Raw genomic sequence first — 27,953 nt, forward strand, 5'->3', positions numbered from 1 at the left:
ATTTTCTCTTTAGACAGTCATTTCTCTTATCTGTTCAGTTCAGACACTCAGTCATGATACATTCTTTACCACCCCATGGACTGCAGCACGCCAGGCCTCCCTGTCCATCACCAACTCCAAGAGTTACTCAAATTCATGTCCATTGAGTCAGTGATGCCATCCAACCATCTCATCCTCTGTAGTGCCCTACTCCTCCCGCCTTCAATCTTTCCCAACATCAGGGTTTTTTCCAATGAGTCAGTTCTTCGCATCAGGAGGCTGAAGTATTGGAGTTTCAGCTTCAGCATCAGTCCTTCCAAAGAATATTAAGGACTGATTTCCTTTAGAATGGACTAGTTGGATCTCCTTGCAGTCCAAGGGACTCTCAAGAGTCTTCTCCAACACCACAGTTCAAAGGCATCAATTCTTCAGTGCTCAGCTTTCTATATAGTCCAACTCTCACATCTATACACGACTACTGGAAAACCATACTTTGACTACAGGGACCTTTGTTGACAAAGTAGTGTGTCTACTTTTTAATATGCTGTCTAGGTTGGTCATAACTTTTCTTCCAAGGATCAAGCATCTTTTAATTTCACTGCAATCACCATCTGCAGTGATTTTGGAGCACCCCAAATTAAAGTCTGTCACTATTTCCACTGTTTCCCATCTATTTGCCATGAAGTGATGGAACCAGATGCCATGATCTTAGTTTTCTGAATGTTGAGTTTTATGCCGACTTTTTCACTCTCCTCTTTCACTTTTATCAAGAGGCTTTTTAGATCTTCTTCGCTTTCTGCCATAAGGGTGATGTCATCTGCATATCTGAGGTATTGATATTCCTTCCAACAATCTGGATTCCAGCTTGTGCTTCCTCCAGCCCAGCGTTTCTCATGATGTACTCTGCATCAAAATTAAATAAGCAGGTGACAATATATAGCCTTGAGGTATTCCTTTCCCAATTTGGAACCAATTTGTTGTTCCATGTCTGGTTCTAACTGTTGCTTCAGTTAGAAATCTGCACACAGATTTCTCAACAGGCAGGTCAGGTGGTCTGGTATATCCATCACTTGAAGAATTTTGCAGAGTTTGTTGTGATCTACACAGTCAGAGGCTTTTGCATAGTCCATAAAGAAGAAGTAGATGATTTTCTGGAGCTCTCTTGCTGTTTTGATGATCCAACAGATGTTGGCAATTTGATCACTCGTTCCTCTGCCATTTCTAAATCCAACTTGAACATCTGGAAGTTCACGGTTCATATATGTTGAAGCCCGGCTTGGAGAACTTTGAGTATTACTTTACTAGTGTGTGAGATGGAGAAGGCAATGGCAACCCACTCCACTACTCTGGCCTGGGAAATCCCATGGGCAGAGGAGCCTGGTGGGCTGCAGTACACAGGGTCACGAAGAGTCGGACATGACTGAAGTGACTTAGCAGCAGCAGCAGCAGCAGCATTGAGATGAGTGCAGTTGTGCCGTAGCTTGAGAATTCTTTGACATTGCCTTTCTTTGGGATTAGAATGAAAACTGATGTTTTCCAGTCATGTGGCCACTGCTGAGTTTTCCAAATTTGCTGACGTTTTGAATGCAACACTTTCACAGCATCATCTTTTAAGATTTGAAATAGTTCAGCTGGAATTCCATCACTTCCACTAACTTTGTTAATAGTGATGCTTCCTAAGGCCCACTTGACTTCACATTCCAGGATGTCTGGCTCTAGGTGAGTGATCACACCATTGTGATTATCTGGGTCATGAAGACCTTTTTTGTTTAGTTCTTCTGTGTATTCTTTCCACCTCTTCTTAGTATCTTCTGCTTCTGTTAGGTCCCTACCATTTCTGTCCTTATTGAGCCCATCTTTGCATGAAATGTTCCTTTGGTATCTTTTATTTTCTTGAAGAGATCTCTAGTCTTTCCCATTCTATTGTTTTCCTCTATTTAATTGCATTGATCACTGAGGAAGGCATTCTTATCACTCCTTGCTATTCTTTGGAACTCTGCATTCAGATGCGTATATCTTTCTGTTTCTCCTTTGCCTTTCGCTTCTTTTCTATTCATAGCTATTTGTAAGGCCTCTTCAGACAGCCATTTTGCCTTTTTGAATTTCTTTTTCTTGGGAATGGTCTTGATCCCTGCCACCTGTACAATGCCACAAACCTCCGTCCATAGTTCTTCAGACACTCTGTCTATCAGATCTAATCCCTTGAATATTTGCCACTTCCACTATATAATCATAAGGGATTTGGTTTAGGTCATGCCTGAATGTTCTAGTGGCTTTCCCTGCTTTCTTCAATTTGTCTGAATTTGGCAATAAGGGGTTCATGATCTGAGCCACAGTCAGCTCCCAGTCTCATTTTTCCTGACTGTATAGAGTTTCTCCATCTTTGGCTGCAAAGAATATAATCAATCTGATTTTGGTATTGAATATCTGGTGTTGTCCATGTGTAGAGTCTTCTCTTGTGTTGTCAGAAGAGGGTGTTTACTATGACCAATGCGTTCACTTGGTAAAACTCTATTAGCCTTTGCCCTGCTTCATTCTGTACTTCAAGGCCAAATTTTCCTCTAACTACAGGTATATCTTGACTTCCTACTTTTGCATTCTAGTCCTGTATAAGGAAAATACATTCTTTTATGTGTTAGTTCTAGAAATTCTTATAGGTCTTCATGGAACGTTCACCTTCAGCATTTTCAGCATTACTGGTCAGGGCATAGACTTGGAATACTGTGATACTGAATGGTTTGCCTTGGAAATGAACAGATTATAGAGCTCCTATAATAAGAAAACAGTCTCTAATTTCATGTTTTTCTATTTTTTTCAGGCTTTTTTTTTCTTTTCTTAGATAACAGATATCCATCTGATATCCTCCTTTTTCTACTTAAATATACTTTTTGTAATAAAATACACATAACATAAAATTTTCCATTTTAATAATTTTAAGTGTATAATTCTATGGCATTAACATTCAGATTGTTATGCTACCATCACCACCGTCCATCTCCGAAATTTATCCTATGCTTCCAAATTGACTGCTGGACCCAATAAACATTTGTTCAACATTCTCCCTTTTCTCATCTCTGAAAATCACCATTCTGTTTTCATTTTAAACTTTTATTTATTTGTTTGTTTGTTTTTGGTTATACTGAGTCTTCAGTACTCTGCATGGGCTTTCTCAGGTTGTGGCGATTGGGAATTCCTCCTCATTGCAGTGAATGGACTTCTCATTGTTGCTGAGCAGAAGCTCTAGGCTTATGGCTTAATTAGTTGCAGCACTCGGGCTCAGAAGTTGTGGTTCACAGAATGTGGTTCTCAGAATATGTGGTTCACATATTCCACGGAATATGGAATCTTCCTGGATCACAGATCAAATCCCTGTTGCCTGCATTGGCAGGCAGGTTCTCATCCAGTCTACCATTCTGCTTTTGTGTCTTTAAGCATTTGTCTAGGAGAAGGTGATGGCACCCTACTCCACTATTTTGCCTGGAAAATCCCATGGATGGAGGAGCCTGGTGAGGTGCAGTCCATGGGGTCATGAAGAGTCGGATATGACTGAGCGACTTCAATTTCACTTCCCACTTTCATGCACTGGAGAAGGAAATGGCAACCCACTCCAGTGTTCTTGCCTGGAGAATCCCAGGGGCGGGGGAGCCTGGTGGGCTGCCGTCTATGGGGTTGCACACAGTCGGACACGAATGAAGCGACTTAGCAGCAGCAGCAGCATTTGTCTACTGTAGGTACCACTTATAAGTGAAATTATGTTGTATTTGAACTTTTGTGCTTTTCTCACTTCACCCTGTGTACTGTCTTCAAGCATTTATCCATATGTAGGTCAGGAAGCAACAATTAGAACTGGACATGGAACAACAAACTGTTTCCAAATAGGAAAAGGAGTACGTCCAGGCTGTATATTGTCACCTTGCTTATTTAACTTATATGTAGAGTACATAATGAGAAACGCTGGGCTGAAAGAAGCACAAGCTGAAATCAAGATTGTCAGAAGAAATATCAATAACCTTAGATATGCAGATGACACCACACTTATGGCAGAAAGTGAAGAAGAACTAAAAGCCTCTTGATGAAAGTGAGAGAGGAGCCTGAAAAAGTTGGCTTAAAGCTCAACATTCAGAAAACGAAGATCATGGCATTTGGTCCCATCACTTCATGGCAAATAGATGGGGAAACAGTGGAAACAATGTCAGACTTTATTTTTCTGGGCTGCAAAATCACTGTAGATGGTGATTGCAGCCATGAAATTAAAAGACGCTTACTCCTTGGAAGGAAAGTTATGACCGACCTAGATCAGATCAGATCAGATCAGTCGCTCAGTCGTGTCCGACTCCTTGTGACCCCATGAATCACAGCACGCCAGGCCTCCCTGTCCATCACCAACTCCCGGAATTCACTCAGACTCACCTCCATCGATTCAGTGATGCCATCCAGCCATCTCATCCTCTGTCATCCCCTTCTCCTCTTGCCCCCAAACCCTCACAGCATCAGGGTCTTTTCCAATGAGTCAACTCTTCGAATGAGGTGGCCAAAGTACTGGAATTTCAGCTTTAGCATCATTCCTTCCAAAGAAATCCCAGGGCTGATCTCCTTCGCAATGGACTGGTTGGATCTCCTTGCAGTCCAAGGGACTCTCAAGAGTCTTCTCCAACACCACACTTCAAAAGCATCAATTCTTCGGCACTCAGCCTTCTTCACAGTCCAACTCTCACATCCATACATGACCACAGGAAAAACCATAGCCTTGACTAGATGAACCTTTGTTGGCAAAGTAACGTCTCTGCTTTTGAATATGCTATCTAGGTTGGTCATAACTTTCCTTCCAAGGAGTAAGCGTCTTTTAATTTCATGGCTGCAGTCACCATCTGCAGAGATTTTGGAGCCCAGAAAAAAAAAGTCTGACACTGTTTCCACTGTTTCCCCATCTATTTCCCATGAAGTGATGGGACCGGATGCCATGATCTTCATTTTCTGAATGTTGAGCATTAAGCCAACTTTTTCACTCTCCACTTTCACTTTGATCAAGAGGCTTTTTAGTTCCTCTTCACTTTCTGCCATAAGGGTGGTGTCATCTGCATATCTGAGGTTATTGATATTTCTCTCCGCAATCTTGATTCCAGCTTTTGCTTCTTCCAGTCCAGCATTTAGTACTCTGCACAGAAGCTAAATAAACAGGCTGACAATATAAAGCCTTGACGTCCTCCTTTTCCTATTTGAAAGCAGGCTGTTGTTCCATGTCCAGTTTTAACTGTTGCTTCCTGACCTGATACAAATTTCTCAAGAGGCAGATCAGGCGGTCTGGTATTTCCATCACTTTCAGAATTTTCCACTGTTTATTGTGATCCACACAGTCAAAGGCTTTGGCATAGTCAATAAAGCAGAAATAGATGTTTTTCTGGAACTCTCTTGCTTTTCCATGATCCAGCGGATATTGGCAATTTAATTTCTGGTTCCTCTGCATTTTCAAAAACCAGCTTGAACATCAGGAAGTTCACGGCTCACATATTGCTGAAGCCTGGCTTGGAGAATTTTGAGCATTACTTTACTAGAGTGTGAGATGAGTGCAATTGTGTGGTAGTTTGAGCATTCTTTGTCATTGCCTTTCTTTGGGATTGGAATGAAAACTGGCCTTTTCCAGTCCTGTGGCCACTGCTGAGTTTTCCACATTTGTTGGCATATTGAGTGCAGCACTTTCACAGCATCATTTTTCAGGATTTCAAATAGCTCAACTGGAATTCTATCACCTCTGCTAGCTTTGTTCATAGTGATGCTTTCTAAGGCCCACTTGACTTCACATTCCAGGATATCTGGCTCTAGGTCAGTGATCACACCATCTTGATTATCTGGGTCGTGAAGATCTTTTTTGTACAGTTCTTCTGTGTATTCTTGCCATCTCTTCTTAATATCTTCTGATTCTGTTAGGTCCATACCATTTCTCTCCTTTATCGAGCCCATCTTTGCATGAAATGTTCCTTTGGTATCTCTGATTTTCTTGAAGAGATCTCTAGTCTTTCCGATTCTGTTGTTTTCCTCTATTTCTTTGCATTGATCGCTGAGGAAGGCTTTCTTGTCTCTTCTTGCTATTCTTTGGAACTCTGCATTCAGATGTGTATATCTTTCCTTTTCTCCTTTGCTTTTCACTTCTCTTCTTTTCACAGCTATTTGTAAGGCCTCCCCAGACAGCCATTTTGCTTTTTTTGCATTTCTTTTCCATGGGGATTGTCTTGATACCTGTCTCCTGTACAATGTCATGAACCTCATTCCATAGTTCATCAGGCACTCTATCTATCAGATCTAGGCCCTTAAATCTATTTCTCACTTCCACTGTATAATCATAAGGGATTTGACTTAGGTCATACCTGAATAGTCTAGTGGTTTTCCCTACTTTCTTCAATTTAAGTCTGAATTTGGTAATAAGGAGTTCATGGTCTGAGCCACAGTCAGCTCCTGGTCTTGTTTTTGTTGACTGTATAGAGCTCTCCATCTTTGGCTGCCAAGAATGTAATCAATCTGATTTCAGTGTTGACCATCTGGTGATGTCCATGTATAGAGTCTTCTCTTGTGACCGACCTAGATAGCATATTCAAAAGCAGAGACATTACTTAGCCAACAAAGGTCCGTCTAGTCAAGGCTATGGTTTTTCAGTGGTCATGTATGGATGTGAGAGTTGGACTGTGAAGAAAGCTGAGCACTGAAGAATTGGTGCTTTTGAACTGGTGTTGGAGAAGCCTCTTGAGAGTCCCTTGGACTGCAAGGAGATCCAGCCAGTCCATTCTAAAGGAGATCAGTCCTGGGTGTTCATTGGAAGGACTGATGCTAAAGCTGAAACCCCAGTACTTTGGCCACCTCATGCAAAGAGTTGACTCATTAGAAAAGACCCTGATGCTTGGAGGGATTGGGGGCAGGAGGAGAAGGGGACGACAGAGGATGAGATGGCTAGATGGTATCACCGACTTGAAGGACATGAGTTTGGGTGAACTCCTTGATTGGTGATGGACAGGGAGGCCTGGTGTGCTACAATTCATGGGGTTGCAAAGAGTCAGATACGACTTAGTGACTGAACTGAGTGTGTGTTAAAATTTCCTTCAAATTAAGGCTAAATAATATTATATTTTATGTGTATCATACATTTTTTAATCCATGCATGCATTAATGGACATTAGGCTAGCTTCAAGCTGTTGACTATTAGAAATAGTGTTGCTATGAACTTGGGCATAAACATATCTGTTTGAGTCCTTGGTTTCAGTAATTTTGGGTTTATGTCCAGAAGTGGAATTCTCTTCAAAAAGGCATATCCAAAAGTATAATACTAATGCCAAAGAACTTATTGTCTGTGTTTTCTTCAAGAAGTTTTGTGGTTTTAGATCTAACATTTAAATATTTAATCAATTTTGACTTTACTTTTGTGCATATTGTGAGAGAGTCATCCAGTTTGATTATTTTACAGGAGCTGTCCAGGTTTGCCAACACCATTTACTGAAGAGACTGTCTTTTCCCCATTGTATATTCTTGCTTTCTTTGTCATAGACTAATTGCCCATTTAAGTGTAGGTTCACTTCTGGGCTCTCTATTCTGTTGCATTGATCATTGTGTCTATTTTTGTGCCAGTAGCATACTGTTTTGATGCCTAGAGCTTTATGGTATACTTTGAGCTCAGGCAGCATATCACTTCTAGATTTGTTTTTTTCTCAAGATTATTTTGGCTGTTCAGGGTCTTTGTGTTTCCATTTAATTTTAGAATTACTTGTTCCAGTCCTGTAAAGAATGCCATTGGTATTTTCATAGGGATTGCACTAAGTCTGTAGTTTACCTTAGCGGGTATGATCATTTTAACAATAGTAATTCCTCCTATCCATAAATGCAGCATATATTTATATCTATTTGTATGGTATTCAGTTTCTTTCATCAGTGTCTTATGATTTTCTGAATATAGCTAGCTTACTTCCTTAGTGACATTTATTCCTAGTTATTTTATTATTTTTTATGTGATAGTAAATGTGATTTTAAAAATTTTCTTTTTCTGAAAGTTAGTATTAGTTGTGTTCTTTCTTTCTTTTTCTGTTATTAGTGTATAGGAATGAAACAGATTTCTCTATATTAATCTTTCATCCTGCAACTTTAACAAATTCATTGATGAGATAATAGTTTTTTGGTGAGGTCTTTGGGATTTTCTAAGTATAATATTATGTCATCTGCATACAGTGATAGTTTTAAATTTTCCTTTCCAATTTGGATTTTTTAAAATATTCTTTTCTTGTATGATTGCTAGAGCTAGGACTTGCAATATTGTGTTGAATAAAAATAGCAAGTGTTGGCATACTTTTCTTGTTACTGAGGAAGTGCTTTCATGTTTTTGTTAGTGTGTCTGATGTTAGCTAAGGGCATGCCATATATGACCTTTATTAGGTTATATTTCCTCTATACACATTTTGTTGAGTTTTTATTTTAGATTATTGTTGAATTTTGTCAAAGGTGTTTTTGTGCATCTATTGAGATGATCGTATGATTTTCAGTCTTCAGTTTGTTAATGTGATGTATCAATTGATTTTTGGTTATTGAACTATCCTTGTATCTTGGATAAATCCAAATTTATTACAGTGTATGATCCTTTTAGTATCCTGTCGAATTCAGTTTGCCAATATTTCATTGAGAGGTTTTGCATCTCTGTTGACCAGTGATTTTGGCCTGTCATTTTCTTTTTTTGTATGATGCTTTTGTCTGATTTTTTCATCTGGGTGATCCTGGCCTCATAGAATGAATTTAGAGGTTGTCTCTCTTTAGAATATTTCAGAATATTTTTAGATGGATAGATGTTAACTTTTCTTTAAATACTTGCTAAAATTCATTCATGAAGCCATGTGGTCCTAGAGTTTTTTTTGGTCAGGAGTCTTTTTTGTTTGTTTTTGTGGTTTATTTTTGTTTGGTTTTTGTTTTTGTTTTCACGCTGCACTTCCTCCTTGTGGTTTCTGGTGCCCTACACATCTATATGTTATTCAGAGAAACTTCTCTAGTAAGGAAATATAGAAATGATCCCTGAAAGTACAGCCTTAAGAGTTTGTTTTCTAGCTGATTAAATTTTATTACCAGTAATAGATCTGTTAATATTTTCTATTTCTTTCTGTTTCACTCTTGAGACATTGCATATTTCTAGGAATTTACCCATTTCTTCTAGCTTGTGCTTTTTTTGGTATATAATTTTTTTTATTAATAGTAGTCCTTTATGATTTGTCATATTTCTGCAGTGACAATTGTAACTTCTCTTTCATTTCTGACTATATTAACATGGACTTCCTCTCTTTTTCATTCATGAGTATGCATAAAGAGTAACCAATTTTTAAAAAATCCCTTCAAAGAATCAGCAGTTGATCTCTTCTGTCATTTTATTTAGTCTTTATTTCATTTATTTCTGCATTGATCTTTATGATTTCTTTCCTTCTGCTTACTTTGGGTTTTGTTTATTATTATTTCTGTTCCTTTTGGTGTAAGACTAGGTGAGATTTTTATTATTTCCTGAAGCAGGCTATACATTTCCCTCTTACAACTGCTTTTATTGTGTCCCATGGATTTTAGATAATTTTGTTTTCATTTTTATTTGTCTCAAGAGATTTTTAAATTTAGTTTTAAATTTCTTCAGTGATCTCATGGTTGCTTAGTTGCATATAGTTTAGCCTCCATCTGTTTGTGTTTTGGGCATTTTTTCCATTTTAGTTGATTTCTAATCTTGTAATATGTGGTCAGAAGAGATTCTTCATATGATTTCAGTTTCATTGAGTTTATTTAGAATTGTTTTGTGGCCTAGCATGTGCTTATCCTGGAGACTGTCCCATGGGCATTTGAAAAATGTGTATTGGGTCATTGTGTAATTATTATTTCTTAGTAGTAATGAAATGTTCATTTGGTTCTGAAATAATGTTTGGTTGACAGTAAACTTTAGGCTTATGTCACTTTTTGAAGTAAGAATCTACTTTTCTACTTTAAATTCTAGTAGTCATTTTTTGTATATATACTCTAATGTTTAAAATAAATATAGTTTAAATTACCTCAGATTAAGAAAGATCCTGCCTTAAAATTTGGCAATGCAGAGGCTGTTCTAATCCTCCTTTAACAGATATATCCATAATCAAATGAACATTTATTAATCTCCATTTTCTTCTGTGGTCTTTTCCTTATTTGCGAAACCTGAGTGTTTAAATATCTGAATGGATAATTTAGACAATACCAGCTACTACACAATAAATTTAAGATTCCAAGAAGCAGAAAGAACTTAATCATCCATATTTGGCTACCTAGATTGTGTCTGCTTTTTCCTTTGTTGATACTTGCTAGTAATCCTAGTCTGTTATTTCATTTTGGTATTACCCATATTAAGAGTTCAGTAAGAGACATTGGTACATCTAATAGAAGGGATATGTGTTTTAAAATGTACTGTAGCTCTGTTTTGTAATTGATCATGGCATGCTACTGGCATCTTTGGAGGTTCCATCATACACTTTCCTGAAATTGGTATAAAACTGTGGTTCCCAAAATCTCTCATGTCTTGGCACCTTTAGTGTCTTAATATTTCTTTTCTATTGACAAAAATCAAATACAAACAAAGCCAAAAGCCAGTAATTCTATTTATTAAGTATGCATGTTAGCTGCTAAGTTGTGTCTGACTCTTTGTGACCCCATAGACTACAGCCTTCCAGACTCCTCTGTCCAAGGAATTCTCCAGGCTAAAATACTAGAGTGGGTGGCCATTCCCTTCTCCAGGGGGTCTTCCTGACCCAGGAATTGAACCCTGGTTTCCTGCATTGCAGGCAGATTTTTTACCATCCGAGCTACCTGTATTCAAAGTTAATGGTTGTAATTTGCATGATGTCCAATAGGTGTCACTCTGTTTTCTTCAAAATTTTAAAATATTCCACAGTGATCCCGTTAGTTCATTGTGATGCCCCAGTGTACTTTGGCATTCAGTTTGGGAATTACAGTTTTTAAAAGCCATATACTATATGACAATTCTTTTAGAACTATTTATTTGGACCCTTGAGAGCACTTTTTTTTTTTTTTTTCCCCATTAGGCAGCTCCTTCTTTGCCCTATGCCATAACCTGTGTCTGCAATTTCCTCTAGTTGGGGTGAATAAAAGATTTGTTATGTACATAATAGCTAAGAATTTGGTAATAATGATTTCAATGATGGTTGCTTTTAACTACTTATGTTTAGTAGAAAAATAAAAATACTTCAAAAAGTTTAATAGTTTTAAAGTAATTAGCAGAGAATAATAAAGTAAATTGATAGGTCAACACAATTTTGTGTAGCTATAAGCAGTGCTTCAAATCTAGCTGCAGAACATGGCTTTTGCTGTCTAGCCCTTATGTAGCTTCCCTGCTGAAGGTTTAATTTATTTGGCCTCTTGAGAAACACATTTGGCATTGTAATATGTTTTGCTTCCAGGGTCTATCTCCAAGAATGATTTGAAGAAATTGCACATAAATTTATTTTCAAGGCAAGCTATTTTCCTTTTAAGGAACTATCTATATTCATCTCACATAGGTAGAGAGTAATATATTAAGCAAATGTATATACTCAGCAAGTTAGGACCTCATAGATCTTATACATGTGGTCATTTCATATTTAATTTTATTAATCACTATCTCTATGAAACAAGAAATTTGAGTAACCTTAACTGGAGAATAAAATGTGTGGATTTATATCACTGAAACATTTAAATATCTTATCCACTGTTAAATACATATATGATGAATCACTGGAAAACATTTTTAAAAATGAAATTTAGAATATACTAAATCTGCAGGTGTTTTTCTTCTTGATTTCTGATTCCCACTAAAAACATGCCTTGAGTTATTTGCAATTTTCATTTCTTGTTAAAATATACAGAATTAATTATTAATGAATTAATTCATAGAACTCTATGATACAATTGGACTGAGATACATTGGGACTCAATGTGACCTTATCAAGTGAGGTGAGTCATTCATTAATTCAGATAATGTAACTTATTATAATAGTCTTTTGCTTATGTATTGTTGAATATAACCACTTTTATTCATATCTGTATATGCATATTGAGATAATATCATTTCAATAATTTTTGAACTGAGTCTTCATCCTTGTAAGAGTATTTTTGAAATTTTTGGTAGTGCCTATTTTTAACTGTGTATTTGTGCACTAACTTCATATATGCTTGACTAATTTATATACATTTGAAACTTTAAATGTATTCAATTTATTTAAATATCAAGCACAATGTTTAGTATGTAGAGAACATTCTAACTTGCTAAGTTGTTTTCCTGTCTTAATTTTTAATAGTTTTATGTTCACCACTTTTTGTGTAATTGTTCTCCCCACTTCTTTTTAATCTCTGCACTTTCTTTTCCATATAGCAACTAGAAGAAAATTTCTCAACATAAACTTGATCATGTTACTCTGCCCCTCAAAATCTTTCCATACTTTCTGTCACAGAATGAAACAAACAAAAACTTATTCAAGAGCTGACTAGGCTCTTGTCAATTTTCTTTTCCTTTCCTTTGAAAGGACTTACCATCACTTGATAGTTTTTCTTATATTTATATGTATATTTTTACATGATTATTTTTTCTGCTTTAGAATTCTGGTGACCATACAATTCAAGGTTCAAATATATATACTTTAAGAATGACAAGGGGTATTAAAATAACTAGAAGTGTATATTTTTTGAAATATTTGTTAATTGGCAAAAATCAATTTTGCCATATTGTTGAATCTAAAACTAACCCTATTCAGAAATTATTTTCTAAACTATAATTCTTTCTAAAAATAAAAGTATCATATATATATATAAAAATTAACAACAAAAACTTCTTTATGTTTGTTATTCAGAGATTAATAAAAGCATGAGGAGCAAGTTAATTTAGTACATATTTTAATACTTTAAATCAATTCTAGTAGTGTTATCTGACTCTGATATAATGTCAATGGATTTTTCCCATAGATGGAGATAGTCCAAAGTAAACTTTACAAAATTTCAGGCATAAATTTTGTTCTCCATTTACACTCATTTCATTTGTTTGATTTTTCATTTACCTTTATAGGGATTTTAATGTCTTCCTATTTGTAAACTATGTTTTCAATATTTTTCATTTGATAAATTTATAAACTTCAAAAGATAAATATTTTGAAAGTTTATTTGTATGTTTTAATTGAAGACATTCAATTAACTTTGAGAAGTGAATAAAAATTAGAAGCCTTTATTATAAATTCAGTATCAGTAAACTACACTTAAGTATATTTAAAGTTGGTTCTTCAAAAATTTGTATGGTAAAAAAAATCCAACTGTTAATGAACAGCAAGGAGAAAAGGCATATACTGTCATTTCAAACTTTTTTTTTTTCTTTCTGAGAAGAGAAAGAAGAATCAGGATTGTCATAAAAATTATTTTGTTTTATTGTGTTTACTGTGAGTAAAATATACAGAGTAAAATATAGAATAAAATATTTGTGTATTTTCACAACTACAGCTGTTTAAGGATGCAATTTTGAACTATGGTGTCTTAATTTAGGAACTTAGTGAAAATAGTTCTATTACCATGAGTGCTACACCAAAATGTGCTTTTGTATTATTAACACAGAAAGAAATAATGTTATGCTTAGGTTTTTACCTGTGTTTGCAATAACATTCACAGTGATGACAAATATTTTACTTTTTATGAAATACATTCCTAAGAGCTCCTTAAATTAACATGTGATACACATAAATAATGATGCATGTAAAACATGAAGTAGAACCATTTAACTAGTTGAGAAATTTTTTTTTTTGTAAGAGTCAACATTAACAACATGATATTCAGTTTTAGAAATAAATAAGAAAACTTGGAAGCAAATATTAGTAGATTTAAGTTTGAATAGCAATCACCTTTTTATATTAAAATTCATGCTGCACAGAAAAATTGACATTATGCTTTCTTTAGATTTGTGCATTCTAGTGTTCTTGTAATTAGTAACATAATTATGGCTTCCATATATGATGGTAACCTGACCTCAATGTAGGAGATTCAGGTTCAATCTATGAGTTGGGAAGATCCTCTGGAGAAGGGAATGTCTACTCACTCCAGTATTCTGGCCTAGAGCATTCCATGGACAGAGGAGCCTGGTGGGCTCTAGTGCATGGGATTGTAGAGTTGGATATGACTGAGAACCTAACAAATGGTGGTAAATATGGACAAATATATTGTTATATGTTATCTTGATCAGTGTCCCCTAAATAGCTGACCTGACACATAATTCATGAGGTAAAAACTTTATTGGTAATGCAAATTTTGTAGATGCACAAGGCAGGTGGCATGAGAGTGAGGCAGTGAAGGAAGCAAATAAAATATAATGAATTGCATTTTTGAGCAGGTTATGATTTCAGGGCAAACAGTTTCTCTGTTTTGTCAGACGTCTTCAGGGAGGTTCATTCTCTAGCTTGTTTGTCCTGGGTAGTGCAGGGAGAAAAATTTTATTATCTGTATAACATGTTTCCCTCCTTAACCCCAGTAAGTATTAACCTACTTGAATGTATAGTGGTTGCTGAGGAACCTGAGTCTTATACTTCAACAACAACAAGAAACCCAGTGGGAGAAAAAGAAGATTAGGTTCGGTTAATCTAGGTTTCAGTGTAGGTTAGAAGTGAGGCACTGATAGTGCATATCCAATGAGCTCCTCAGCCTTTTGGAGGTGAACACAGAATGGTAACATTACCAGGCATGAGCTGTCACTCCACTAAGAAAACAAGGCCAGGGAGAAGAGAGAGCCTAATGCATAGTCTGAATTTGGTACAGTTTATCCTTTGTGCAACTCAGATCTGCTTATACTCTGCTAAGATATTCAATACTCATTTTTAATTCTTCCCTGAGAATAATGATGAAAGCCTAATCTCAAAATTTTTATTGCTAGTTGCTATATCCTTAAACAAACAGACCAACCAATACACAAACTTTAAAAGGTGTTATTATAAGAAACTCCACCTGTTCACCTTCAGCTATATTGTGGGTTCTTTCTGAATAAGGTGACCCAGACCTTGATCTTTAAAGGTTGTGCTTTCTAAATTGCTTTGGTCTTATGGGATTGTGTTTTATATAATTGACATTTTCAGTTTTCATTATCATTGGTTAAAAAAATGTCAAGAGATATTCCAATAAATCACTGAGTTCCAGACATAACAAGGGAGGTAATGTTAGAGTCATCTTGATCTTATTGTATAATATCAGCTATATCTATTAATAATTATCAAGATAGACTATGCCCACCATTATATTCCAGTTTCACCAGAATTAGAAGCTCAACGTAGTCAAGCTCACTTTCTCCTCTTGGGAAGTAGAACTTCTAAGTTGACAAAGTCTAAGATGGGATGGGAAGCACAAATTTTAAAAATGAGTAACTTTTAAAGTGAGAATAATAGTGAAAAGGCAATCCTACTTTTCCTTCTTGCTTTCTGGACCCAATAATCCATTGTTGATTCAGTACACATACTGTATACTGGGGGAATTAACTTTGGATCTTGTATCTGAGCTGGCTCCTAAGTGAAGCCTTCATCCCATCATTTAATATAATGTACTTAGTAAGACCTGTTAATCTTATGGTACTTAGTTCATCATCATGCCTGTTTTGTGATAAATTTGGTACTTTGATCTGAGGCAATGACATTTTCTAAGTCCTTAGATGGTTGTGTTGATAGGTGCACTGTGGATATCAAATGTGCAATATTTCTTTTTCTGCACCTGAAAAGGTATAATCACTGTTTTCTCCATGGTAGAAGGGGTCATATTTAACTGACCTGTTACCAAGTGACTGGTTAAACTTTCCAAGAAATGGTGCTAGGTGGAAGATTCTGCAATAATCTTGGCATACAGCAGTAGTAGATCAGTCTCAGTGAGGACAAACTCATCTTGTTAGAGCCATACATAGCCTTATTCACTTCCACTATGCCACTCAGGTCTTGGGCCCATTGTGTAAGCACTTGAATAATCCTGTCTACCTTGTTTAAGAGATCATCCATGGTTCTCTTTGATGGAAATTAACATTATACATATTTACTTTCTTAGTGCCCATTCCCATGGGATCATCCACATACTTCTTCCCAGAACTTCTTACCCCTGATTTATCAGCCTTTTTTTTATATGAGACCCATGACCAATGGGCTAGATCACTAGTACAATTGAGGACTCAATATATATCTTAACCTCTTGCTACCTTTCCTTTCATGAGAAATGAATGATTTGGTTCATTTCTCACAACTCGGACCATTGAGAGGAATTGATACTGACTCTAGGGCCAAAATTGAGTGAAGCTGAAATATGGCAGAGGTCTATTTTCAGCTTGCACCAGGATGTTTTTGGGCTGTCTCATTTGTTAATCTTCTGGAGAAGGAAATGGCAACCCACTCCAGTATTCTTGCCTTGGAAGAATCCTAAGGATTCCTGAGGATTCTTGGAGGAGCCTGGCAGGCTGCAGTCCATGGGGGTCGAAAGAGTTGGACACAACTTAGAGACTAAACCACCACCATTTGTTAACCAGGTCAACTTCTTTCCTCCTTTTGTGTTGCATCTGAGGAACCTACCATAATACATTTCACCTTTTGATGTCATGTATTATCTGATCTGATTATTTGCTTATCTATCATTATTGATTTTGGTCTTTACAACATAATTTAATGAGGGATTTTGCATTTTGCTCTTTTTATTTTTAACTGATGGGCGTCACTTGCCTAAAAAGTAACCTGGTTTATAGCACATGTTTCAGTTCAGTTCAGTTCAGTCACTTAGTCGTATCCAACTCTTTAAGATCCCATGAATCGCAGCACACCAGGCCTCCCTGTCCATCACCAACTCCCAGAGCTTACCCAAACTCATGTCCATTGAGTTGGTGATGCCATCCAGCCATCTCATCCTCTGTCATCCCCTTCTCCTCCTGTCCCCAATCCCTCACAGCATCAGGGTCTTTTCCAATGAGTCAACTCTTCACATGAGGTGGCCAAAGTATTGGAGTTTCAGCTTTAGCATCATTCCTTCCAATGAACACCCAGGACTGATCTCCTTTAGAATGGACTGGTTGGATCTCCTTGTACTCCAAGGGACTCTCAAGAGTCTTCTCCAACACCACACTTCAAAAGCATCAATTCTTCGGCCCTCAGCTTTCTTCACAGTCCAACTCTCACATCCATACACGACCACTGGAAAAACCAAAGCCTTGATTAGACAGATCTTTGTTGACAAAGTAATGTCTCTGCTTTTTAATATGCTATCTAGGTTGGTCATAACTTTCCTTCCAAGGAATAAGCGTCTTTTAATTCCATGGCTGCAATCACCATCTGCAGTGATTTTGGAGCCCCCAAAAATCAAGTCTGATAGTATTTCCACTGTTTCCCCATCTATTTACCATGAAGTGATGGGACCGGATGCCATGATCTTCATTTTCTGAATGTTGAGCTTTAAGCCAACTTTGTCCCTCTCCACTTTCACTTTCATCAAGAGGCTTTTTAGTTCCTCTTCACTTTCTGCCATAAGGGTGGTGTCATCTGCATATCTGAGGTTATTGATATTTCTCCAAGAAATCTTGATTCCAGCTTGTGCTTCTTCCAGCCCAGCTGGTTTCTCATGATGTACTCTGCATATAAATTAAATAAGTTTAATAACTGTTAAAATAGTGAAGAAACAAAGGAACTCAGATTCATTACTTTGCTTCAATTTTCTTCATAGTGTTTATCATTCCATAACATGTAGTTTTTCTCTATCTTACCCTCCTCCACTAAAATTTAAAATACACAAAGTTTTGTTTACTTTGTTCTGCCAAAAAGTGCCTGGTTAAATAAATTTTTGTTGAATTAATTAGCATTTGTGCTGGGCCCAGTCACTCAGTCAGTGTGTCTGACTCTTTGTGATCCTGTGGACTATAGTCCTCTAGGCTCCTGTCCATGGGGATTCTGCAGGCAAGAATACTGGAGTGGGTTGCCATGCCCTCCTCCTGGGGATCTTCCCAACCCAGGGGTTTTTCCCAGGTCTCCTGCATTGCAGGCAGATTTTTTATTTTCTGAACCACCAGGGAAGTCCAATTAATCGTTAGACCATGCATTTTTTATTCCTTGGCTGTATCATGAAGCAATGCTTAGCACAGCACATGGAATATGTAATAGGCATTCAGTGAATTGTGGTATAGAATGAATGCATCAATTCTAAGTAGCACTTAGACTTAAGGTGGCTTTTCTCAGCACTATTTTTGTCTTACAGCAAGTAGAATTGTATTCAACCTAGAATGATGATGTTGACTCCTTAAATTTATTTCTCAAGAAATTGCAAAGGAAAATTTCAATCATTTATCAGTCTGAAAGACTGGAAAGGGTCATTTATTTGTACACAATTTTTATTTGTAATCTTATCAACTTATGCTTTGGGTTTTAAATAATTCTTATTATTTTATTTCTTTGAAAAAATAAAATCTTATGAAATCATATAAAAGGGTAGGAGGTTCCTTTCTTTGCTTTACTTTACCTCACAGTAGGAAAGAATTAAGTTCTAAAACAGGAAAGTTGTTTTATGATTATTATTATGTGCATGTCTGGAAGAGAAAATTGGGCAAGAGGATGGCTATAGACCATTTTTCCTATCATTATTTGAAGGAGGAAAAAGATGTTAATTTTCATTTTTGACAGATTGTATTGAGATTTTGAATCCATTCTTTGCAATTTCAGTTTGAAGGAATCTAATCTCATTATATCATTTGAGGACAGCTCTATGAACATTTGTGACAAATGAATCTTTTATTTGCCTTGAAAATTTTTATTCAATTTGATGAAATGAAAAAAATGTATGGATAATGTTTAATCACTACTATCATATAAGAACTAAACTGTCAGCAGGATGCCATGACACCCAGAGTTAGTCACTTCCAGTTGAGAGGGGAACCACACAGTTTGTAAGAGCTTAAGAAACTTTGACTTTATATTCTGGCTCATTTAATAGATTTTTGTCTTTCATGTTCTATATGGGATTCTATACTTGAAACTAGCTTAGTATTTTGAATATCATAAGCTATTATATACTTTATCCTTTCTAAAGATGAATGCAGAAACACATTGCCAAAAATCTTAAAAAGTTTTAATTATTGATTGAAATGAATATAATTTTAATTATAAATTTTAATGAGATATTGTGTTAAATCTATCAGCATGTGATTATTTGCAGAGACTATATGCCAAAATTTTTCTGAGTACTGCTTTGCTATCAATAACAAGTATGTGGAGCTGTAACAGGGAGCTTATATATAACAAATGGGATAAGTTTAGCTAGATGTTGAGGACTCCCTGTGGATTGGCTAATTTGAATAATTTCCTGGGCTCTGGAGTATAAGGGCTGTCCTTAATTTTGTGATAACTGGGCCGAGGATGACAAGGGCAGACATATAGTTGCCCCCAGTGTCAGAGCATAAAAAGAAAGTAGTTAATTAGCTGTTTAAGAAGGGGAACTGATTGGTACCTAGTCAAAAACCACAAAACTAGGTCAAGACAACATGAAAAGTACTATATTATACAGGAGTAGGAGTGTTAAAAACAGGTGACATTACATCTAAAGTTATTTATATCTAATTATGATCTAGGCTGAAATGTGTGTGTGTGTGAGTGAAATTGATATTACTAACTATGTAACAAACACATTTGATCTAAAAATGATGACTGCATCACATTGAGATGTACATTGAGATCTCTTGTTTTGAATAGATTTTATTTTGAAAATATTTTATTATTACCTTTTGTATATTCCATCAAATGGATAACAGACTTTAAATATGCACAATTATAGCCATGTTGAAATGACAACTGACAATAATAGTATGCTTTCAAGACTACTTTGGCCATTTTTAAGTTTTTTGCTTGTTTTCAGCTAGTCCATTCAGTTTTTCACCCCATGTACTATCATCCTTGCAATCAGATCTTTTTAATCTTATAATTTAATAAAGTTCTAAATTTTGGCAATTATTTGAACAAACATCATCTGTTTTATTAGTTTACACTGAGCTACTTAACATAAATTTATTTATTGCAATATTCAAAATGACTTTGTTATCCCTTTCCATTAATAATCTTTACTTTATTGTTGTTGGTGTTCAGTCACTCTTATGTCCAAATGTTTGTGACCCCATGGACTACAGCACCGAGGCTTCCCTGTCCTTCACCATCCCTGGAGCTTGCTCAAGTTCATTTCCATTGAATCAGTGAAACCATCCAACTATCTTGTCCTCTGTCATCCCCTCTTCCTCCTGCCTTCAGTCTTTCCCTACATCAGGGTCTTTTCTTAAAAAAAAAATTAATTAATTGATTTTAATTGGAGGCTAATTATTTACAATATCATAGTAGTCTGCCTATGGACTTCTAGGTTGCTTCCATATCCTAGCTACTGTAAACAATGCTGAGATGAACATTGGAGCACACCTGTCTCTTCCAATTCTGATTTCCTTGGTGTGTATGCCCAGCAGTGGGATTGCTGACTCGTATGGCAGTTCTGTTTCCAGTTTTTTAAAGTATATTCACGGAGGAGCTAAGATGGCGGAGGAATAGGACGGGGAGAACACTTTCTCCCCCACAAATTCATCAAAAGAACATTTAAACTCTGAGTAAATTCCACAAAACAACTTCTGAATGCCAGCAGAGGACATCAGTCACCCAGAAAAGCAACCCATTGTCTTCGAAAGGAGGTAGGAAAAAATATAAAAGACAAAAAAGAGACAAAAGACGGAGGGACGGAGCTCCATCCTGGGAAGGGAATCTTAAAAAGAGAGAAGTTTCCAAACACCAGGAAACCTTCTCACTGCGGAATCTGTGCCGAGCCTTGGAAGCACAGAGGGCAACATAACAGGGAGGAAAAATAAATAAACAATTAAAACCCTCAGATTACAAGCCCTACGGTAACTCCCCCAGCGGAGAAGCAGTGCAGATGCCTGCACACGCCACTAGCAAGCGGGGCTGGGCAGGGAGGTGCGGCGCGGGCTGCATCGCTTAGAGTAAGGATCTGGCCTGAATATCCCGAGCGCTATCTGAGTGAAATAATTTGGGCTAGCAAACCAGACTGTGGGATATCTACCACGCGAAAAGCCAGCCCTAACCTAGGACACCGCCAGGCCCGTGCATGGAACAAAGGACTGAACAGAGACAGCCGGCTGCCGACGGTCCCCTCCAGTGACCTGCAGCCAGAGCTGGAAGGGGGCAATCGCAGCCCCAGAGAGACATTATCTACAAAACTGTAAGCAGGCTTCTTTGCTAACTAAAACTTCTTGGGGGTCTGGATGGTCAAAATTCGCCTGAGAAGGTGCGCCAGTTGTACACCTAGATAACTGAGTGGCGGGGAGGTGATAAATCGCAGCAACCACGCTTGCCAAACACATCATCACCTGAGCTGCTCGGACCTGGGAAGGGCACAAAACCCAGGCCCAACCGAGTCTGCGCCTCTGAGGACTACCCGAGTGCCTGAACCTGAGAGGCTTAGACCTGGGAGGTGCAAGCAGCCCAGGGCCCGCCATGGATGGTTCCTGGCGGAGCAACCTAGAGCCTGAGCAGTGTGGGCAGGGAGGCTACACACGCCGTGAGCAGGGGCAGGCCCAGTGTGGCTGAGGCACTGTGAGCACACGCCAGTGTTATTTGTTTGCAGCGTCCCTCCCTCCCCACAGCACGACTGAACAAGTGAGCCTAAAAAAAAAAAAAAAGTGTCCACCATCGTTCCCTTTGTGTCAGGATGGAAATCAGACACTGAAGAGACCAGCAAACAGAAGAAGCTATAACAGAGGGAACCGCCTTGGAAGCTACAGGCAATAGATTAAAACCCTGTGGTTAGTACGAACTACATTGGAAGGGGCCTATGGAACTAGCCGAAAATGAACTGACCCCACAATACCCACAACAAAACCACAGAAAGTCCTAGATATATTTTTACTACTTTTATGATCATTCTTTCTTTTTTATTTTAATTTTAAGTCGTCTATTACTCCTTTAATTTTCACTTTTATAACCTACTATTACTTTGCAAAAAAAAAAAGACCCTATTTTTGTTTTAAAAAGCAAACTTCATATATACATTTTTTATAATTTTTGTGACCTGTTTTTTTTTTCTTCTTCTTTTCTTTAACATTGTATTTTTGGAATTCCAAACTCTACCCTAGATTTTTAATTTTAGCTTTTTGGTATTTGTTATCAATTTTGTAACTATATATATATTTATAATTTTTGTGACTTTTTTTACCCTCTCTTTCTTTCTCTTCTTCTTTTATATAACATTGTATATCTGAAATTCCAAACTCTACTCTGGATTTTTAATTTATGCTTTTTGATATTTGTTATCAATTTTGTACCTATATTTTCTTTATAATTTTTGCGACTTTGTTTTTGTTTGTTTGTTTTTCTCTCTTTCTTTTTCTTCTTCTTTTCTTTAACATTGTATTTTTGAAATTCCAAACTCTACTCTAGATTTTTAACTTTTGCTTTTTGGTATTTGTTATCAATTATGTACCTATATTTTCTTTATAATTTTTGTGACTTTTTTTTTTCTTTTTCTCTCTTTCTTTTCCTCCTTCTTTTCTATAACATTGTATTTTTGAAATTCCAAACTCTACTCTAGATTTTTAATTTTTGCTTTTATGTATTTGTTACCAATTTTGTACCTTTAAGAACCCAATCTTCAGTACCCATTTTTTACTAGGGAGCAGGATTACTGGCTTGACTGCTGTCTCCCACTTTGGACTCTCCTTTTTCTCCACCAGGTCGCCTGTGTCTCCTCCCTAACCCCTCTCTACTCTACCCAACTCTGAATTTCTGTGTGTTCCAGACGGTGGAGAACACTTAGGGAACTGATTACTGGCTGGATCCGTCTCCCTCCTTTTCATTCCCCCCTTTTATCCTCCTGGCCACCTCTGTCTCCTTCCTCCTTCTTCTCTCTTCTGTATAACTCCGTGAACATCTCTGAGCAGTCCAGTTGTGGAGTGCACATAAGGAAGTGAATACTGGCTAGCCCGCTCTCTCCTCTATTGATTCCACCTCATCTCATTCGGGTCACCTCTAACTCCTTCCTCCCTCTTCTCTTCTCCATGTAACGCTGTGAACCTCTCTGGGTGACCCTCACAGTGGAGAAACTTTTCATCTTTAACCTAGGTGTTTTATCAGTGGTGCTGTATAGAAGGAGAAGTTTTGAAACTACTGTAAAAATAAGACCGATAACTGGAAGCAGGAGGCTTAAGTCCAAACCCTGACTCCAGGGAACTCCTGACTCCAAGGAACATTAATTGACAGGAGCTCATCAAACGTCTCCATACCTACACTGAAACCAAGCACCACACAAGGGCCAACAAGTTCCAGGGCAAGACATACCAAGCAAATTCTCCAGCAACACAGGAACATAGCCCTGAGCTCCAAGATACAGGCTGCCCAGTCACCCCAAAACCATAGACATCTCATAACTCATTACTGGACACTTCATTGCACTCCAGAGAGAAGAAATGCAGCTCCACCCACCAGAACACCGACACAGCTTCCCTAACCAAGAAACCTTGACAAGCCACTTGTACAAACCCACACACAGTGAGGAAACACCACAATAAAGTCCACAAACTGCCAGAATACAGAAAGGATACCCCAAACTCAGCAATTTAAACAAGATGAAGAGACAGAGGAATACCCAGCAGGTAAAGGAACAGGATAAATGTCCACCAAACCAAACAAAAGAGGAAGAGATAGGGAATCTCCCTGATAAAGAATTCTGAATAATGATAGTGAAATTGATCCAAAATCTTGAAATCAAAATGGAATCACAGATAAATAGCCTGGAGACAAGGATTGAGAAGATGCAAGAAAGGTTTAACAAGGACCTAGAAGAAATAAAAAAGAGTCAATATATAATGAATAATGCAATAAATGAGATCAGAAACACTCTGGAGGCAACAAATAGTAGAATAACAGAGGCAGAAGATAGGATTAGTGAATTAGAAGATAGAATGGTAGAAATAAATGAATCAGAGAGGAAAAAATAAAAATGAATTAAAAGAAATAAGGACAATCTCAGAGACCTCCAGGACAATATTAAACGCTACAACATTCGAATCATAGGGGTCCCAGAAGAAGACAAAAAGAAAGAGCATGAGAAAATACTTGAGGAGATAATAGTTGAAAACTTCCCTAAAATGGGGAAGGAAATAATCACTCAAGTCCAAGAAACCCAGAGAGTCCCAAACAGGATAAACCCAAGGCAAAACACCCCCAAGACACATATTAATCAAATTAACAAAGACCAAACACAAAAAACAAATATTAAAAGCAGCAAGGGAAAAACAACAAATAACACACAAGGGAATTCCCATAAGGATAACAGCTGATCTTTCAATAGAAACTCTTCAAGCCAGGAGGGAATGGCAAGACATACTTAAAGTGATGAAAGAAAATAACCTACAGCCCAGATTATTGTACCCAGCAAGGATCTCATTCAAATATGATAGAGAAATCAAAAGCTTTTCAGACAAGCAAAAGCTGAGAGAATTCAGCACCACCAAACCAGTTTTTCATCAAATGCTAAAGGATATTCTCTAGACAGGAAATGCAAAAGTGGTGTATAAATTCGAACCCAAAACAATAAAGTAAATGGCAATGGGATCATACTTATCAATAATTACCTTAAACGTAAATGGGTTGAATGCCGCAACCAAAAGACAAAGACTGGCTGAATGGATACAAAAACAAGACCCCTACATATGCTGCCTACAAGAGACCCACCTCAAAATGGGGGACACATACAGACTGAAAGTGAAGGGCTGGAAAAAGATTTTCCATGCAAATAGGGACCAAAAGAAAGCAGGAGTAGCAATACTCAGATCAAATAAAATAGACTTTAAAACAAAGGCTGTGAAAAGAGACAAAGATGGTCACTACATAATGATCAAAGGATCAATCCAAGAAGAACATATAACAATTATAAATATATATGCACCCAACATGGGAGCACTGCAATGTGTAAGGCAAATGCTATCAAGTACGAAAGGAGAAATTAACAATAAAACAATAATAGTGGGAGACCTTAATACCCCACTCACACCTATGGATAGATCAACTAAACAGAAAATTAACAAGGAAACACAAACTTTAAATGATACAATAGAACAGTTAGACCTAATTGATACCTATAGGACATTTCATCCCAAAACAATGAATTTCACCTTTTTCTCAAGCACACATGGAACCTTCTCCAGGATAGATCACATCCTGGGCCATAAATTTAGCCTTGGTAAATTCAAAAAAATTGAAATCATTCCAAGCATCTTTTCTGACCACAATGCAGTAAGATTAGATCTCAATTACAGGAGGAAAACTATTAAAAATTCCAACATATGGAAGCTGAACAACACGCTGCTGAATAACAAACAAATCACAGAAGAAATCAAAAAAGAAATCAAAATTTGCATAGAAACGATGAAAATGAAAACACAATAACCCCAAACCTGTGGGACACTGTAAAAGCAGTCCTAAGGGGAAAGTTCATAGCAATACAGGCATACCTCAAGAAACAAGAAAAAAGTCAAATAAATAACCTAACTCTACACCTAAAGCAACTAGAAAAGGAAGAAATGAAGAACTCCAGGGTTAGTAGAAGGAAAGAAATCTTAAAAATTAGGGCAGAAATAAATGCAAAAGAAACAAAAGAGACCATAGCAAAAGTCAACAAAGCCAAAAGCTGATTCTTTGAAAGGATAAATAAAATTGACAAACCATTAGCCAGACTCATCAAGAAACAAAGGGAGAAAAATCAAATCAATAAAAATAGAAATGAAAATGGAGAGATCACAAGAGAAAACACAGAAATACAAAGGATAATAAGAGACTATTATCAGCAATTATGTGCCAATAAAATGGACAACGTGGAAGAAATGGACAAATTCTTAGAAAAGTACAACTGTCCAAAACTGGACCAGGAAGAAATAGAAAATCTTAACAGACCCATCACAAGCACAGAAATTGAAACTATAATGAAAAATCTTTCAGCAAACAAAAGCCCAGGTCCAGACGGCTTCACAGCTGAATTCTACCAAAAATTTAGAGAAGAGCTAGCACCTATCCTACTCAAACTCTTCCAGAAAATTGCAGAGGAAGGTAAACTTCCAAACTCGTTCTATGAGGCCACCATCACCCTAATACCAAAACCTGACAAAGATGCCACAAAAAAAGAAAACTACAGGTCAATATCACTGGTGAACATAGATGCAAGAATCCTTAACAAAATTCTAGCAATCAAAATCCAACAACATATTACAAAGATCATACACCATGACCAAGTGGGCTTTATCCTAGGGATGCAAGGATTCTTCAATATCCACAAATCAATCAATGTATTACACCACATTAACAAATTGAAAAAGAAAAACCATATGATTATCTCAATAGATGCAGAGAAAGCCTTTGACAAAATTCAACATCCATTTATGATAAAAACTCTCCAGAAAGCAGGAAGAGAAGGAACATACCTCAACATAATAAAAGCTATATATGACAAACCCACAGCAAATATTATCCTCAATGGTGAAAAATTGAAAGTATTTCCTCTAAAGTCAGGAACAAGACAAGGGTGCCCACTTTCACCATTACTATTCAACATAGTTTTGGAAGTTTTGGCCACAGCAATCAGAGCAGAAAAAGAAATAAAAGGAATCCAGATTGGAGAAGAAGTGAAACTCTCACTGTTTGCAGATGACATGATCCTCTACATAGAAAACTCTAAAGACTCCACCAGAAAATTACTAGAACTAATCAATGATTATAGTAAAGTTGCAGGATATAAAATCAACACACAGAAATCCCTTACATTCCCACACACTAATAATGAGAAAACAGAAAGAGAAATTAAGGAAACAATTCCATTCACCATTGCAACGGAAAGAATAAAATACTTACGAATATATCTACCTAAAGAAACTAAAGACCTATATATAGAAAACTATAAAACACTGGTGAAAGAAATCAAAGAGGACACTAATAGATGGAGAAATATACCATGTTCATGGATTGGAAGAATCAATATAGTGAAAATGAGGATACTATCCAAAGCAATGTATAGATTCAATGCAATCCCTATCAAACTACCAACAGTATTCTTCACAGAGCTAGAACAAATAATTTCACAATTTGTATGGAAATACAAAAAACCTCGAATAGCCAAAGCTATCTTGAGAAAGAAGAATGGAACTGGAGGAATCAACCTGCCTGACTTCAGGCTCTACTACAAAGCCACAGTCATCAAGACAGTATGGTACTGGCACAAAGACAGAAATAGAGATCAATGGAACAAAATAGAAAGCCCAAAAATAAATCCACACACGTATGGACACCTTATCTTTGACAAAGGAGGCAATAATATACAATGGATTAAAGACAATCTCTTTAACAAGTGGTGCTGGGAAATCTGGTCAACCACTTGTAAAAGAATGAAACTAGAGGACTTTCTAACACCATACACAAAAATAAACTCAAAATGGATTAAAGATCTAAATGTAAGACCAGAAACTATAAAACTCCCAGAGGAGAACATAGGCAAAACACTCTCTGACATACATCACAGCAGGATCCTCTATGATCCACCTCCCAGAATATTGGGAATAAAAGCAAAAATAAACAAATGGGACCTAATTAAACTTAAAAGCTTCTGCACAACAAAGGAAACTATAAGCAAGGTGAAAAGACAGCCTTCAGAATGGGAGAAAATAATAGCAAATGAAGCAACTGACAAACAACTAATCTCAAAAATATACAAGCAACTCCTACAGCTCAATTCCAGAAAAATAAATGACCCAATCAAAAAATGGGCCAAAGAACTAAATAGACATTTCTCCAAAGAAGATACAGATGGCTAACAAACACATGCAAAGATGCTCAACATCACTCATTATCAGAGAAATGCAAATCAAAACCACTATGAGGTACCATTTCACACCAGTCAGA

Source organism: Bos indicus, chromosome 2, assembly GCF_029378745.1.
Source record: "Bos indicus isolate NIAB-ARS_2022 breed Sahiwal x Tharparkar chromosome 2, NIAB-ARS_B.indTharparkar_mat_pri_1.0, whole genome shotgun sequence".
NCBI classification, from domain to species: Eukaryota; Metazoa; Chordata; class Mammalia; order Artiodactyla; family Bovidae; genus Bos; species Bos indicus.